This window comes from Sinohyriopsis cumingii, chromosome 12 (assembly GCF_028554795.1).
Source record: "Sinohyriopsis cumingii isolate HCF-2022 chromosome 12, ASM2855479v2, whole genome shotgun sequence".
Taxonomy (NCBI): Eukaryota; Metazoa; Mollusca; class Bivalvia; order Unionida; family Unionidae; genus Sinohyriopsis; species Sinohyriopsis cumingii.
In genome coordinates, this window is record NC_142972.1 from 99309316 (window position 1) to 99326623 (window position 17308).

General features: G+C 37.6%; 1 long non-coding RNA gene across 1 annotated transcript in view; it reads left to right on the forward strand.

Annotated features, from left to right (window-relative positions):
- Positions 1 to 7821: 7821 nt before the first annotated feature.
- LOC149787073 (uncharacterized) overlaps positions 7822 to 17308 on the forward strand; it is a 62215-nt gene continuing 52728 nt past the window's right edge. Inside the window, exon 1 of the long non-coding RNA XR_016425254.1 lies at positions 7822 to 7953. This is a non-coding gene — a long non-coding RNA (uncharacterized LOC149787073). The remainder of the gene's footprint in view (positions 7954 to 17308) is intronic.

Here is a 17308-nt window from a genome sequence, read left to right on the forward strand (position 1 = left end):
AAAGGCCCCTTCTCTTAGCTTCCATTTGACTAGTTAGAACTATTTATATGACAAGTACGAGCTTCCGAAAAAAACACGACCTCGAAATAAACCGGACTGCGAATTTCTCACGCGACCATTTAAGCTAAACTGCACGTAACATAATAATTTTTGTACCTATGTTTTGCTCAGGCATTCGATTTTTTATGCATACTAAAACTTTGACGTACTGTTATACATTTATGGAATGCCAGGCCATTTTCCCCACGCTATAGCTGGACATGGCCATGATCACACCTACTTAATATACAAGCGCACCTCACAGAATGAAATGCTGTCTTCTCATTGGCTGACTGAAAATGAGGTACTGAACCTTGGTATAAACTGATTTTCAGTTGACTATAACGGGGACAGCATTCCTTTTTTGCGCTGCACTAGCATATTAAATGAGCGCGATCATGGTCATGAAGAGCGATAGCGTGGGAAAATGGTCTGGCATTCCGTAAATTTATAAATACTACGTAAAACTTTTAGTAGGAGTATGAAATCGAATGACTGAGCGTAACATCGGTACCAAATTTATTACGCTACGAGCAGTTTAGCTTAAAATATCAGCGTTGATTCTTCAATAGTTAGCGTGAGAAGGCAGAGAAGTGTTCTCTCTTGTAGTAATTTATAGTGCATGTATGACTGATAATTAAAATGTAAGCAACTATGCCCGCCCCTGTGACTCTTCGTTGAATGTACGCGATTCGGTCATACCAATCGTAACTAATCGATTATCTCCATATCAACTAGGGAATATTTGCGATGTGATCCGATTGGTTGCATTAAGTGACTTACGGAAGTTAGGCTTGCGTACATTTTTCATAAATGGGTTTATTAATATTTATTACTGTGTGCCATTTTAACTGTTGATTGGTACTGTCTACCGACTCCCATTATTTCTTTGTTTAGTCACTTTATTAAAAGTATCGACTTGTACATTTTAAAATTTCTGTCCATTAGTACAGAATGAAAATACTTCATGTGGATATAAATGAAATATTACTGTTTATGTATACGCAGTATTCTTTGCCCAATCTTTCATATTGACCAGGGATCAGTGTTACTATGCCCAAATTTGTCTCTTGAGTTACTTTATTAAAAACATGATTTGTTGAGTTACTTTATGAAAAACTTCGACTTGTCACCATGGAAATGGGTTGAATGTAAAAATGTTTCAACTGGTCTTCAGTGAATAAATCATATATATATATATATATATATATATATATATATATATATATATATATATATATATATATATGAATTAAGTATTTATGTTTCTATTTATTCTGTTTTCTTGAGACAAAATCTGAGGGACATGATTATATAGTTCTTGGTGATGAAAAGGTAAATGATTCTGAAGAGACTGATTTTTGCTCAACAAGTATATTTTTTAATTTGTTGTCCAATCAGACAAGCTTCTAAAAAAAACGTAAATATTGAGGGATTTTTAAAACAATCATTGTATACTTGGTTCTTATTAAGCATAATGGGGTGTTCATTTTATCTCGCCGTTTGAACTCATAGTCGATATATTTTTGTGTGAATATGTTACGATATTCACTCAGATCAACATGGAATAAACATTTTGTTCAGAATTTAACGAAAAGAAAAACTGCAAAGAAAGCTCAAAATAGTATTAGTTTGGGAAAAACTTCATTGAGCATTTCCAAATTTTAACCCTTATCCCTTATCCTACGGTATTTTAACAATGAGCAGTTCTTTCTTTCAAATTTGATCAATCTGTTAATGGCTCATAGTGGCATTTTGGAGAATTTATTGACTGAGTTGAAAACTGATCCAGGTCTACACTGGTGGCAGAAGTCATTTGCACGTGTTGTTAATTTATGTTTATTGCAAGTGTCAAACACACTTGAGACTGCTTAGCATTTTAGGGATTATTTACTTAGATAACATGTTTTTGTGGTCTGAACTTAAATGAGTAACACAGGATGCCGCTACAAGGATGTCAGTCTTTGAATGTAAAGAGCCTGAGTCACTTATATCAAAGAAAAATTAAAAATTTACTTTGACAAGTCTGTATCAAGCACAAAGAATATGGCTAATCTAGCTTTGAAAAACAAAGATTTATATCCGGCTGCATCTTTCGCAGCTGCCAGGTTATTTGATGCCCCTATTTCTACTGTGGGTGGTGGTGGGGTGGGGGTGGAGTTAGTCTCCAGAATCTGTCATCAAAACATAGAAAATTATGTGGGTATATTCACTCTGAAATATTTCATAAGAATTTCTGTTGATGGGCCCAATGTTGAGAATGTTCATTTCAGGAAGGCATTTAAGAAATGGTCTGGGGAAAAAATGAGGCGGATACTGATGAAGTGTCAGCGACATTGTTCATAAAGATTAAGCAGTATTTTGTATTAGCAGTTATAAAGAAACATTCTTATTCATTCTTGCTTTACATATGCTTGAACTTCATGTGAATATAATGGTATTGTTATATTTATTAATAATTGTTCTTGTAATAAAAACACGTAAAAACTGTTTTACTGTCATATTTATATAGATTACAAATAGGGCCAATATAATAGTATGCATATATTTTAAGTCCCTGCATCGTGGCATAAAATGGCTCCTATGGGTGAAAAGTGGTCCCAAATTTTTAAATTTGGGGAATTTCATGGCGCAAAGAAAAATATTTCAAAGGGAGGCCCTGCATAATTGTACACAAGAATTATACTAAGGAAAGTTAAATATGACATTTCTGACACTGCTGGCTATTTTATTTAGATGATGTTTCGCATACAACTCCCAGGTTCCTAGCTTTAACGCTTTATTCTCAGAAACCCACAGTGGGATTGAAATATCCTTTGATGATTTCTTTAAAGTTTGTTAAAATTATGCTGATCTGTAAAAAAAACAACTTGGTCACGGTTTAATACTTAAACTAGAGAAAAATTTAAAGAGACTTCTCATGAACCGACAGTGGGATTTTGATATTACTTCATCCGTAGCATCCTGTTATTGACCTTTTTAAGTTTGTTAAATTCGTTCTGAACCATCAAAAATTAGGTCATTGGTGTTATCAAAAGAACAGTAACACTATAACGACTTCTCAAATTCTTTTCATGATCTGTCACTTCCTGTGTTTATAGTTGTTTTTTGTGGGGGTTTTCAGGTACCACTTGCTGAGAGTTCACAACATTCAAGTGTATGATGATGACCTTTTAGCAAAGCAACCTGTGATAAAAAGAGAGTACATTCGCTTTCATATGGATGAAGCTTTAAGGCTATTAAGTATCGGTACTCCCAAATCTCAAATTAATGGGCTGGTAAACATTAGATGGAGGTTCGAACAAAGGAAAAGTGTTCTGATGGCAGAAACTAACAAACTTCAACAAGACGAAATTGGAGACAGATTTGAGAAATAAAAGAATGATTACATAAAAGCGCAAACAGAAATCTTGCAACTTGATGAGAAAATACAAGAAAAAGAAAATGAGTTATTTGAACAAATAAGGCATTATAGGCCAACAAAACATGAACATATTTCGTGAACTCATAACCAATTTAAAGAATAAGCACAACGAACCGATGAGTTTAATTGATAGTATTGCCAAAAAATGGGAAGTAGCAGTAAAAAAATGGGAACGATGTTGACCGCCTAAGAAAAGAGGCAGAAAAACCACAAGTGCTGTTGTGTTTAAAACTGCATCTGAACTAAAACGTAGAAGAACAGAAAATCAGGGAGATACGAAAGAGCCAATTTGTGTTCACAAACAGGTTGAGGAAGAACCAATTTGTTTTGATTATCAGATTGATGTCGATTTAGATGAAACAGTTGATTTTGACAGACATGAACTGATTATTGTTGATGAACATGTCAGTGTTGTTGCAGACAAACATGATGTTCTAGACATGCAGTGTAATGCAGTTCTTGACACACAATGTCATAATTGTATTTCAGAACTTTCTAGCGCTGAGTTTTTTGAAGATGTAAGCATATCACATATATCAAGCCTTTGGTACTCTGGTTTGCCTTGCTGGCTTTGTATGCACTGTGAATCTGGATGAAATATTGTGCCCAACTCGAGTTACCTCTGATAAAATCAGAGGAACTTATGAATGACCAGGGATTTGTTTCAGTGATGACCAAATATGTTAAAACAGTAAATCCTTTGTTACAAGCTGGTCTGCATCAATTCCTGGTACATGAATGGCTGTAGAAGCTGAAGTTATGAATGCATCAAAGTTTAACTGTGAAGTAGGACAATACTCGGAGGAAGGGAGTAGTGCTTGTATAGGTATTGCTTTGATGATGATCCAGATGTACATTACAAAATCACTTCCAGATTTCAAAAATGTCAAAGATGTTCTTCCCATGTTCGTTGGTATAATCCAGAAAGCTTGTGACTTGTGGAAAAAGATAACACAGGGCCCCTTACAGTACATGAAGCAATTACAAAGCTTAAGGTGGATACACTAATTGAGATTGCAGCTGAAACATGGTGGAAAACTACCCCTGGAGCTGTTCCCAAATATCCTGTCCAGCTTGTTACATAGTTTTGCTTAAACAGCGTGAAAAAGAATAAACGTCTGGCAATGGTTTGTTAAAGTTGCAACAGTGCAACGGTTGACTCGGAACTTCATCTGCAGTCAAGAATTGGAACTATTGATATCTCAAAAACTTGTTTAAGTGGAAGTGGGGCCTCTGTTGTCAAAATTCATTTCTTTGAACACACACCTGCATTCAGACATATGAATGAAACGTTACACCTAATGTCAATATAAATATATATAAACACCATTTCGTACATGAACACAATAAGTTAGTGTCTCAAAGTCTAGTCACTGTGGATGGAGGAGGTGATGAAAGACCAAGAAATAAAATAGCCCAAGTCTGCTCAGTTTTGATTAGCTATATACTAGACCTTGATAAATATAAATGTCAGAGCTTGGCAGAAGGTGCATCAAAATACCACAGTGTTGAACGAGTACACACCGCAGAAAACTATGCATTAAGCCAGGGAGGTGTGATTTCATCAAAACATCCATATCTAGATGAGTTTGATGATGCTGGAGTGTTTGAAGAAAATATGGAACATGCAAGAAAGGATGCTATACAGCAAATTCAAGGAGTCCCATACTCAAAAGACAAACTGGATGCTCATAGTTCACCAGATACGGAAAATTGGGTATTGAACCCTAATCATGAATGGAAAATGAAGAAGTTTTTAGAAAGGGATACTATAGAACATCGACAGTTGAATAACTTTCTTGTAAAACCAAGTGGAGAAATATGGTCAAAACTTTGTAAGATGTATGAACTCGTAGAGGATATAGCAAAGGTGCTACATTTATGTACCACTACATGACTGGCCCCACATCTTCAATGTTATCTCACTACAGTTTTGCAACTTACAGACCAAATCATGGATCTACAATTACTAGATATGAAATTCAACCAATTCTAGACATCAGATGTTTACCTGAATTTCATTACTTACCAATTGAGGAAGCTGTAAACATTATCGATGAACTGTCTGTTAAATCTGGTATTCCAGAGTTTGTTTCGATTCCTGATTTTTTGTTGCCATCTCGAAACATTGAATTTCTTATGGAAAATAATCCAGATGAGTTGGAAAACAATATAGAAACTGTGAGTAAATTGATAGGTACAAGTGTGTTGGACAATCGTGACTCAGACAGTGCTTAACTTAAAACTCCTAATAGCCTTGGCAAGGAAGGTAATCTACAAGCGTTGTTTCCCTTGGTATATGCAAAGTATGTACAGGGGCATGTTTTTAAAGTCAATAGAAAGGCTGGATACTGTAGATCGCAGAAATAAAGATTAACGTCAATGTGATTGACTACATAGTTTTGGAAAAAGCATAACTTGCTATAAACTTTCCATTATAATGTCGAGATTGTAGGATTAATGACATTTGAAGGTAGATAAGAAAATGACTTGTGGAAAAAATGAGATTAGAATTTACTCATGCATGCTATTTTCATTTGTCTTATGATTGTATCATATGCTTTGTGTGAATGACATTATTATTGGTGATACACTGCGTTTTGAAGCAGAAAGATTCGGTGATTGAATGGGGCAAACCTCGACACAAAATAGAATGTCCGACATGATAATTTTTTATTCCGTTTCTATTTGTTATAACAAAATACCCCTGGCGTAGAACAAACATGTATATCTGCATCAAGTTAGATGTATATCTAGGTCAATTTTAAGAGCTAAATGACACCTATAGTGCTGAGAGTTTTTGTTATAAACAGTACATATTTGTCACAATTAGTTATGCCAAAGCTCTGTATTGTTTCCTGTTAATACAGTTCATTTAGATGCTATTAGTTGTATATCGACAGCATCATATGATGAATATATTGATTATTATTTTTGCAAAAAGGCCAATCAAAACTGCTATACATAATGTAACTTGTCAATAATAGATAAGACACGCGTAGTGTCTCTTTATTTTTGTCTCATACTTCCTTTGACATGCTTACATATCTTATTTGTTACAGCCTTTTACTCTTCGATCTGACAATAACTCATACCACCGGTGGTTAAACTAGTTTCAAGTTATGTTCTTTGCAGTACAGGTACCGGTAACTATTATATTTAACTGGCCGCAACTTCCTCTTTTAAGTGTACCATGATAAGAGAACTAAAAGAAAGACCACAACTGTGCAGTATAAGCCTGAACATTCCTGCAGATGCCAAACGATAACAATCATTCATGAGTTCATTACCTGTTCTCAATATGCACACATTCTAACATGAACGCTAGGTCTTTAATACAATTCCTGAAATTGAGATCCCATGTGTTTGACAGGAGTATCATCACAAATATTGTCAAAGTGAACAATTATCAAGCCTTCTATAAGTAGGCACATTTTATTTGAAACATTTTGTTTGTAAATTATAAAATAATAGCTCTTGAATATTCGACATCAATCATGGGAACTGCTGATTTCAGGTCTTTGATTATGTGAAAACGTCTAACACCTGAAATTTCGATCTGGAAGCACACACTTAAAATGGTGGTCATGAAAACAAATCATTGTAAAACATGATAGAATAATGCATTGACATAATTTTATGGTGCAGAAAGAGATAAAATATAACTGAATTTGTTTGTTTGTACTTGATTGCATATGCCCCTTAGTTTCAGCAATTTGGATTTGTTCATCATACAAAATGACTGGTTGAACCGTTCCGTTTCCTTTGTCGAGGAAAGGATATAACTTAAAAAACCCACCACCCTCGGTCATATGCTTTTGTTTTAGACTTATCGCTTCTACTGATGATGTAATTAATGTCATCAAGAGCCCCATAATTTTAAATCTATGAACATTTTGTTCATAGGACTCCGTATCCTCACACTCAAGTAATACATCATTTCCAGCAGAACAACTACGAATGTTCTCTTTTACGTTATAAATCATATTTCCACTATTCCGAAAAGCTGAATGATACGCATTATGTTTCATATATAATTCATTGCTTGTCACAAGTGAGAATAGTAAAATTTATTATAACCCACATTTTTGAAAGTCAGCATATTAGAGCTTCATACAAAATATATAACAAGATAAAATATAGGGACACGTATAGCACATAAGTTTCCGTTTATACAGTGTTGTTGGCAATTGGTCGTTACGTACATATAAGCAAATACGGTACTTAGCCTTTAAGGTTAAAGAGTATAACAGTCGGATACCGGAGAAGACATGCATATCGGTAAATTTAGAACAAAACTGGTCGTTGGGTGATCTTATCAGAGTTTTGACCCACATTAGTACAAAGGCAAACGAATCCACAGCGCCTGTGCATGAGAACGTCTTTCGGTGTCAGTCTGGACGAAAAACACTTGCAATTTCCAACTCTCAGTTGTGAAACTAATTGCTCTAGCGACCAACTGCATATAGCCATCACATTTACAGTAACAGGTTAGTCGGATTTTATTGAATTTAGCAAGTCATTTCTATTTGCCTAGTATCGGTTTGAGGGGTCGGGGTAATCTTGCGAATATGTGGCGCTGTTCAGAGAGCTGTAAAGTTTGTTCGATATAATCAGTACTTCGTATTGTCGTGTTGTCGTAGGATTTCGGGATGTAACTGGTTTTCCGGAGTATATCAAATCAAAACAAGATCATTTATCAAACTGAAATATGGTTTGCACTAAAATATGCAAACGTAACCACAATAAAACAACATCTAATGCCTACAATCTGTACGCGATACTCCTTAATCTGTGCTTATGTTCATATCTGCAAACTTAACACATGATGCTAAATTGTAATTTGTACGCAGATTATTTCCACAGGTTGGTGGAAGGCTTTACAATGTTATGTACCTTACTGGTTATGTATCCATAAAAAAACTTCTAAATGAACTTTAGGCGGATGGAATGTACATGCCTTAGATATTTGCTGATTAATATCATGGAAGTGAAAATAATTATCTGGTTAATATAGACGGTAGCACTCTGCAGCAGTAACAATATGCCAGAATTGGGTTGTAGTCCATGAATCAAAATTGTCATGAGTGATACAGAAATTCATAATTGCTTTACGCGAAATATTGACGTAGTCTTTTTAATCAGTGTTTGTTTTAATTTTTTGGATAACAATAAAGGGTATTAAATACGCTCTGATGTTACTTATCAGAATCAGATCAATTATTATTTAATAACATATCAATTGAATGTATCTAAGGTAAGTATGGAGTATTTGCACCTTTGCTGGTCGATTTCTCCTACTTGATTTAGCCATGGGGAAATACTGTTGCGTTTAGTTTGAACTGTTTCGCAGATATTTATGAATTATGGCTTGATTCGGTGGCTGCTAAGACACTGACAGTTAATTAACATGGTTTTAGGCGATGAAGAATTGGAAAGCTGAACAAATGAGAAATTGACTTACATTTACTACTTTATTTATTTAAAATAATATGGAAATGTAGAAAGAAGACAGAATATGTCCTGGATCTTATCAGCAGTTCATTCTTCTCCTTATTTCCTTATTTCTCGCTCTTAAAATCCAGTTGATGAAGCGAGTGTAGCGAACAGTCCTTTTGTCAAATGATAATTAGATAGCTAATATTGCATGAAACGATCAGCTATCAAATCGATATGATTAAATATTTATATATAGTGCTGTGTAAGACGTTTTGGTATTATGACGTTCAGATTTACAGATCTGATTACTGTATACACGCGTATATAACTCATGACCAGATCAAAATAGTGCAGGCCCTGACATACCGTTTCAATGTAATCGTTTGTACAACAAGAAACAATTATTATTGGTTATGAAATGAGTATTTATTAAGGTATGGGTGTGTATTGATCTGCGATCTGTAACCATTCTGTACGAGGATTACTATATATATATATATATATATATATATATATATATATATATATATATATATATATATATATATATATATATATACTAGTTATTGTGCGAAAAGAAGGTACGTTAGAGTACTAACTAGAGAGTGTTTAACTTGAAACACTTGAATGAAGTCGGTTCGAAGGATGCTTCGATTTGCAGTAAATGAATTGAGTTCTTTAAGCTTTAGTTTACTCTGAATTCTTAACTGCTTGATTACTAAAAGTAGTTTATAGTTTTGTAACATCGTATGCCCACATCACATGTTATATCACTCTGAAGCAAACGGATGAACGTGTCTACCCTAGCAACAATTGACAGCTGAAGTAGCTAAATTTAGAACCCAATGCATATCTGATTGCGAATTCAGAACGGTAATAATTTGACCTCCACAGCTTTTTATTGAAAGATGGAACAAACATATGGTTGATGAGGGAAAGATGGTTAAACCCATAGGCAGACAGGTAAGGACGCCAGGACAGACGAACAAAACTGAATAAAACCTCGAACGACGATAGTAAATAGTTATGACCATCGAAATATATCGTGTTTATTACCATTCTTGCTTGTTGTGTTGAATTTTTTTGGCACGTATAACACAGTATTAGCAATATCGTGTCTCAAGGACACACATAAGGAGTGGACGCGGGCACTCCTGGGTGGGTATGGAGTACTCATTATCATATTACGAGTCCGACGTGCTGCCTCTTGAACTACCTCGGCTCCATGTTGAATCGTAGTCCATTACAATAGCATAACCAAGTTGAGAGAGATCGACAAAGATAGATATACGAAATAGTTTGATCTGGTAGACGTCTAGTGGATACCAGGAAACCTATCTGAAACAATGTCAGTATGTTCCCGAGATTGTTTTACCAAAATGCTTATATTCATTCAACACGTAATATTCTTACTAACTGAATCATGTCATAATATATCAAGATGTATTTAGCTTATTGTGTTGATTTTTGGTGGTACCTATAATACAGTATTAGCTATATCGTGTCGCGGAAATGTATCTTTGCAAGGACATACAGAGGGAGTGGACCTGGTCTCACCTGAGTCGGTATGGAGTAACAAATATCATACTATGAGTCCTACGCGCTGCCTCTTGAATTAACGTGGCTTGATTTTATTGCAGATGCCGACTCCATTTTCGGTAAACTACCATGTTTTCTCTATATTTATTTAGCAAAATATTATATTTATATTTGTCTATATACGTGATACGTTAATCAAACATCGAAACTGTGATGGGTATTACTACATGCTTTCAAGTTTTTCTTTTCAAATTTTATAATTTATTTGTTTTGGTTTATGTTGATTTTATGTCGTCATTGCACATATTGTCCTTGAGATTTGCAAACGTTGTACATGTACCCTGAATTGATCGATAGTCTGTTAGTATCTAGCACGATTGTTTGCGATCTAGACTTAACTTTTTCTGACATCACCTAAACTGTACACATTATTATGTGGTTAAACACTCAAACGCCCAGGCGAACAGCACACCTGCATCAGCACAGCTCTTGACGTTAAATGGGGTAATTAACTATAAAACGTCAGGTATAAACGCGTGTGTGTGTGGGGGGGGGGGGGGCAGACTGGTCAACCTGTTTACTTTGTTTTCTCTTCCGAAGCAAATGCAAGCCAATCGGATGCAACGTCTAATCCAACGTTTAGGTTTCACTCCATTTAAACGCACTGCAGACACAAGCTGCGCTAATTGTCATGGGAAATATATAAATTGAAACGTAAATTGTTAAGACTTTAAAATTGTAAACTATGTAGCAGAAAGGAGCAAAAACCAACATATTTATTCGCTGTACTGTCTGTATTAAATCTGACCTCAGTTTTCATTAACTTGGCATATCGAATTAAGGAAATGGTAATAGCAACCGAAGTCAAGTAGACGGGTATATGCTCTTGTTTACCTAAGGATTATTCATTCTTGCATTAATGTCGGAACCATACTCAATCTAGTAGTTGTGTTTAGTTTTCACTTGGGTGGATTTATATAATCAGATTAGTATTAACCTGAATTACAAAATGCTCAACAATATTCCTGGACGGACAATTGAATTTTTAGTTATAATGAATTCAGACAGGGACATTTTGGATTATATTATTGCGTCACATAACAAAAAAAGATGTTAACACATCATCGCACGCGTAGCCACTGAACATCATTAACAAAGACGGTTAAGTAACCGTGCAGATAAATGCTGAGTCATTCAAACAGGACATCGTCTCAGGCTACTAATAATGTTAATCTTACAACTGTGCAAACTTATGTAACAACATGCGATATTGTTGATACAAAATCAAAACCAAGATGCCACTCATCAATTTTAATGTTAACGTTACTATGTTTGGCCGCATTAAGCTGTTGTTGAAGAAAGTTATAATGTGACCTTACACCTGTTATTTTATGTCGTATTTTATTTTTCAAGCTGATTTTCACTAAGGCCGACCTTCACGTCGCGATATGAATTTATTTAAATGCGTAATGCGTTATATTATGTATTTAAAACAGGTTCATTGAATACCATGATCAGCACTATCCAACAACAGTTTTGACAGAAAATATCATATCATAACATCGATAGCCAACAGCAGTAGTGGGAGCTACACTTTATAGTCTATTATATGCATGATCAGTTCCATTTTTTACAGACATAATGTTTAGAAAATATGTTCTATTGTAATCATCGCTGGACATGGCGAGTCCAATACTTTTCGTGGTTAGTAGTTAATAGGGATACATTAGCGACAATGGGAATTAGCATTACAGACCCCCTTGGGTCAGATTAGCGACAAGGGAAATTTAACATGGAGAAAAATCGTGGGTCACATTAGCGACAAGGGAAATTAACATGGAGAAAAATCGTGGGTCAGATTAGCGACAAGGGAAATTAACATGGGATTTTTTTTTAAAAAAATTTTTTAAATTTAAATTTAAATTTAGGCAATTGAAAAGTCATTCTCTTTTCGAGAAATATGGCTGGCCCTGAAAAGGGCCTTTGGGTTTATGTTAATGTATTCATTAACATAAAGGGCACCGCATTGGTCTTCTTCTTGTCCTTAGGCTGCGTCTCACTGTTGGCCCGTAAATCAGCACTCTTTTGAGGCATCCTTGCCTCTCCACGTAAATCCTACGTATCCACAGGCTGGTGTCCGTCCTGTGGACAACGGTCCACTTGAATCGGACATACATGAGCATGTCCGTCCGGAACATCATGGAAGACACAAGCGTAGAAGATTGCACATCGGTCCACATCTTGAAGCAACGAGAACAGGTGAATCAATGCAGTGAACTGCGCTTATTTATAGGTAGAGGAAGGATTGAAACGGATTGAGTTCATTCACCAATCCGAACACGCGTTACAAAATTCAGTCAGCCCTCATCCAATCCGAAGAGAGCAATCTGTGACGTCACGTGGTCTATATAGATTCGCTAGCGCCTGTGTACAGTCAATCTATGCGACAGTGATTCAACATGACGGAAACTCAGAAAACGATCCATTGGGGTGCACCAGGAGGGGAGACTGCCCAAGGGAACCCGGACTTACTTTCAGAAGAGGTGAATTGGGATTTTGTGGATTTTCTCTCCTCGCAAGAATTTGTTCCGGAACCTTCGTTACCTTCTTCATTACCGCAAGTGGAGAATTTTAGACAGAGACAGAAAGAAGAATTGGAGAAATTTATACAACGACAAAAGGAAGCGGAACCAGCTTTTCTCCTACAGCAACAGCAGCAAGAAGAAGAAGAGGTACGAAAAAAACAACAGTAACAACAGCAAGAAGAAGTAGCAGCAAAGAAACAAGAGGGTGAAAATCAAACGGTCACGGTACTGTTGGACATTTTAGCGGAGTTAAGAAGTCTGAAACAAATGTATCAGACTTCTTTATTACGACCGAAGAGAATACGACCTTCCCGAGCTAAACATGTCAACCCTGTGACTAAGCCTACCGTACCACCCTTAGTGATTTCAACCCAATCATCATCATCATCAACATTACGCAGTCCAGAAGTAGGCCTTGGCCGTGGCAAAGGCTTAAGGCAGTTAAAGTTGATTGCTTAAACTACACCATAAAGAAAAAAGGCCCTTTTCAGGGCCACCCACATTTCTCGAAAAGAAATACAATTTCAATTTGCCAATAACTCAAAAAAAAAACCATTTTACCCCTATAGTACATGTCTGTGTATGAGTGCGTGAGTGTAGCTTCTTATTTTAAAATCAAAACTCAAAGACACTTACCTTATATCATTAATTTATTCTTTTATCCATTTTTACAATCCAATTCACAACACTTTTTAAAAAAGTTAATTGACTTCTTCTTTTTCCTTGTTTAGTCTCTCTGTTTTTTGAATTTCTTCACCGTCACACTCTTTTCCTCTTCTTCCTCCTCACTTTCTTCCCTTCTTCTTTTCTTCTCCTCTTTCTTTTTCTTCACCTGTCTGCTTTCTTCCTCTGAAAAATCCCTCTCTTCTTCCGAAGAATTCCTCTTTTCTTCTGACTCCTCTTGTTTCTTTTTTGGGCAATCTGGAGACCAATGTCCTTTTTCTTTACAATAATAACAGGTATCTTGACTTTTGTCTTTTTAGTCCCTGTTTTTTTTTTCTTTTTTGACGGTCTGGACACTCTGAAGACCAATGCCCTTTCTTCTGACAGATATAGCAAGTATCTTGACTTTTATCTCGAAAGGAAGGAGAGTAGTCCGTAGGCTGGTCTGAAGAGAATTTTCTAATGACCCCTCGCAAAGCTCTGACGAAACGTTCGATTTGGTTAGTCTCTTCCATCGTTGTGCTCGGCTTGAGAGTGAAATGAATAGTGAAAGGACAAGACACACACCCTTTTATATACGCTGGTCTGCCATGACTATAAATTAGTCTATGGTGTTTAAACTTGTGTCATTTGACGTTTTACACTCAAGATGAAACGATCCTATTCATTCGAGAAGAAAGAAGAAGAAGAAAGTAAGAGGCAGAAAAGTGATCTATCGCCTCGAACCAGGGCTGAAATCTTGGCACAAATTCATGCCAGTGATTTTGAAGAGGACATGAGTGAACCAGAATTTGAACCCTCTAAACCAAGTTCACCACCCTTAGTCAACCCTGAAAAATACTATTCCATTCGAGAGACGGAAAAGCGCTCCTCTAGAAAATTTAGAACCACGGCTTACAAATACACGGTGAAGTTTAAAGATTTCAAGGCTGACGTGCCGTTAGAGAAAGCAGAAGTGTTTATCACCGGGGTGTGGGATTCTTTGCTCACTGCACTCAAGCGACAATGTCAACCCAAAGAAGACGATCGCTTGAGACTTTCCATACAACACGACGGTTTGAAATCCCCTGTTTGGATCGAGTTTAGCACCCCTGCAGAATTGACCGCTTCCAAAGTCATGGACAAGATTCAACACGTACAACAATCTAATGATCAGTTTGACATCACCGATGGTAAAGCCACACTGGACATGACCCACGTCTCTCCTCCTCAAGGGACTGGACACAAAAAGATGTTACTGGTGGACGACCTTCGCAACACCAAAAAGAGTCTCGTCCGAATTAACAACACTCATGACCAGATGTGTTTAGCCCGTGCCATCGTGGTGGGACGAACATATGCCAACAAGAACGACACGGTAGAATGGAAAAGAACCTGGAAAACTATTCAACGATGCGATCGAGCTAAACAACGAAACGAAGCAGAACTCCTGTTACAACAAGCCGGACTGTCCAAAGACGCACCCTGTGGCATTCCTGAGATGCAAAAATTGCAAGATGCCCTAGCTCCACGCTACACCTTGAAAGTGCACCCTCAAGAAATGCGCGGGCCTCTGTTGTTTCGAGGCCAAGATTTTAAGGACGGAAAATACATTCATGTTTATCATCACGATGACCATTTCGATACCATTACCACCATCCCCGGATTCCTAGGATACGGTTATTATTGTGAGAAATGTGATTATGGTTTCAATAATCGAGAGCAACACAAGCATTGTGGAATGAAATGCCCAGGATGTTTGACCTCTCCACCCTGTCTGAGCGAAGAACCAGTGCCTTGTTCAACTTGTCTGCGCACGTTTGCCAGCCCTACCTGTTACCAACAACATTTGAAGACGCAAGGTTCACAGAAGAAATGCGCTTGTCAACTGCTGAGATTGTGCCCTACCTGTGGACAAGGCATATGTACCAATAATGCCAAGGCACACGTATGTCGAGGAAAGAAAAAATGTCACATTTGTCACCACATCGTGGACTTGGAACACCAATGTTACGTGCAAAAATACCAACCCCCACCAGAGAAAGAGGACGGTCACAAGAAGAAAGGCAATTTCATCTTTTTCGATTTCGAATGCATGCAAGAGACCGGCATTCACATTCCTAATTTCTGCGTGGCTCATCGAACGTGCGAGAAGTGTATTCAAGAACCTATCTTCAGTCATTGCCCTCACTGCAGCAAGATTCCTGGAGGACGTGAAAAAATTTTTCGGGGACCGAACACGCTTGCCGATTTCTCTCGATGGGTCTTAGACCCCATCGACAAGACGTGGAGCCAAGAGGACATCGAACGTTACGGAGATTGTCATCGGCATGCCACGGTGATGGCTCACAATTTCTCCGGATACGATGGACAGTTTCTTCTCAGATACTATACGGAACATGGCACCGAACGTCCTAAAGTGACTTTGAACGGAGCCAAAATCATTTTCATGCAAGTGGGACAAGTACAGTTTAAATATTCGATGAGCTATTTGGCCATGCCTTTGAGTCGAATGCCTAAAATGTTTGGAAAGACAGAAATGGCTAAAGGGTACTTTCCACACTTTTTCAATACGGAAGCCAATCAACACGCCGTTATACCCCATTTACCTGAGGCTCACTATTACGACCCCGACAACATGCGTACCGAACAACGAGAAGCTTTCTACGCTTGGTACCAGGCTCACGCCTCGGACCCTTTCGACTTTCAGGAAGAAATGCTAAAGTATTGTCATTCCGACGTGGACATTTTGCGACGTTGCTGTGGAAAATTTCGAGAACTGTTCATGGAACACGGAGGGGTCGATCCTTTGAAAGAAGCTTGCACCATTGCCAAAACGTGTTCCTTAGTGCATCGACAACGATTCATGCCTGAAAACACCGTGGCTGTCATCAGCCCTCAAACGACTCACTTTGTCAAGCGTCAATATTCGGTCAAAGCCATACGTTGGTTACATTACTTGTCCGACAAGGAAGACAAGTGGATTCAGCATGCTCGCAACGGAGGGGGCGAAAAGACCATCGGATCGTATTCGGTAGATGGCTGGGACTTAGAAAACCCCAAGATCGTGTACGAGTTTAACGGTTGCTAATTTCACGGATGTCCCGTCTGCTACCCTGACCGTGACACTAAAAATCAGTTTTTACAACGGACCATGGAAGACCTGTACCAGGACACTTGTCAGCGACGCTTGAAGTTAGAACAGCAAGGATACCAAGTGGTGGAAATGTGGGAACACGAATACGATCACCGTTTGAAAATCGATCCCGAGTTTAAACGTGTCGTGGAAAGTTACAAGCTGATGGACCCCCTGAACCCGAGGGATAGTTTGTACGGAGGAAGGACCAATGCCACCTGTTTGCTGTACCAAGCCGACGAAGAGAAAGGAGAAGAAATCAAATACTTGGACGTGTGTTCGCTGTATCCCTACGTGTGCAAATAGTGTCGCTTTCCTGTAGGGCACCCGCAATTGCTGACAGAACACATCGACCTGGTCAACATTCGACAATACGAAGGCTTGATCAAGTGTAAAGTTTTGCCTCCCACGAACTTGTACCATACCGTCTTACCTCACCATTGTCAAGGCAAACTGATGTTTCCCTTGTGCCGTACTTGTGCCGAAACGTGCAACCAAGATCAG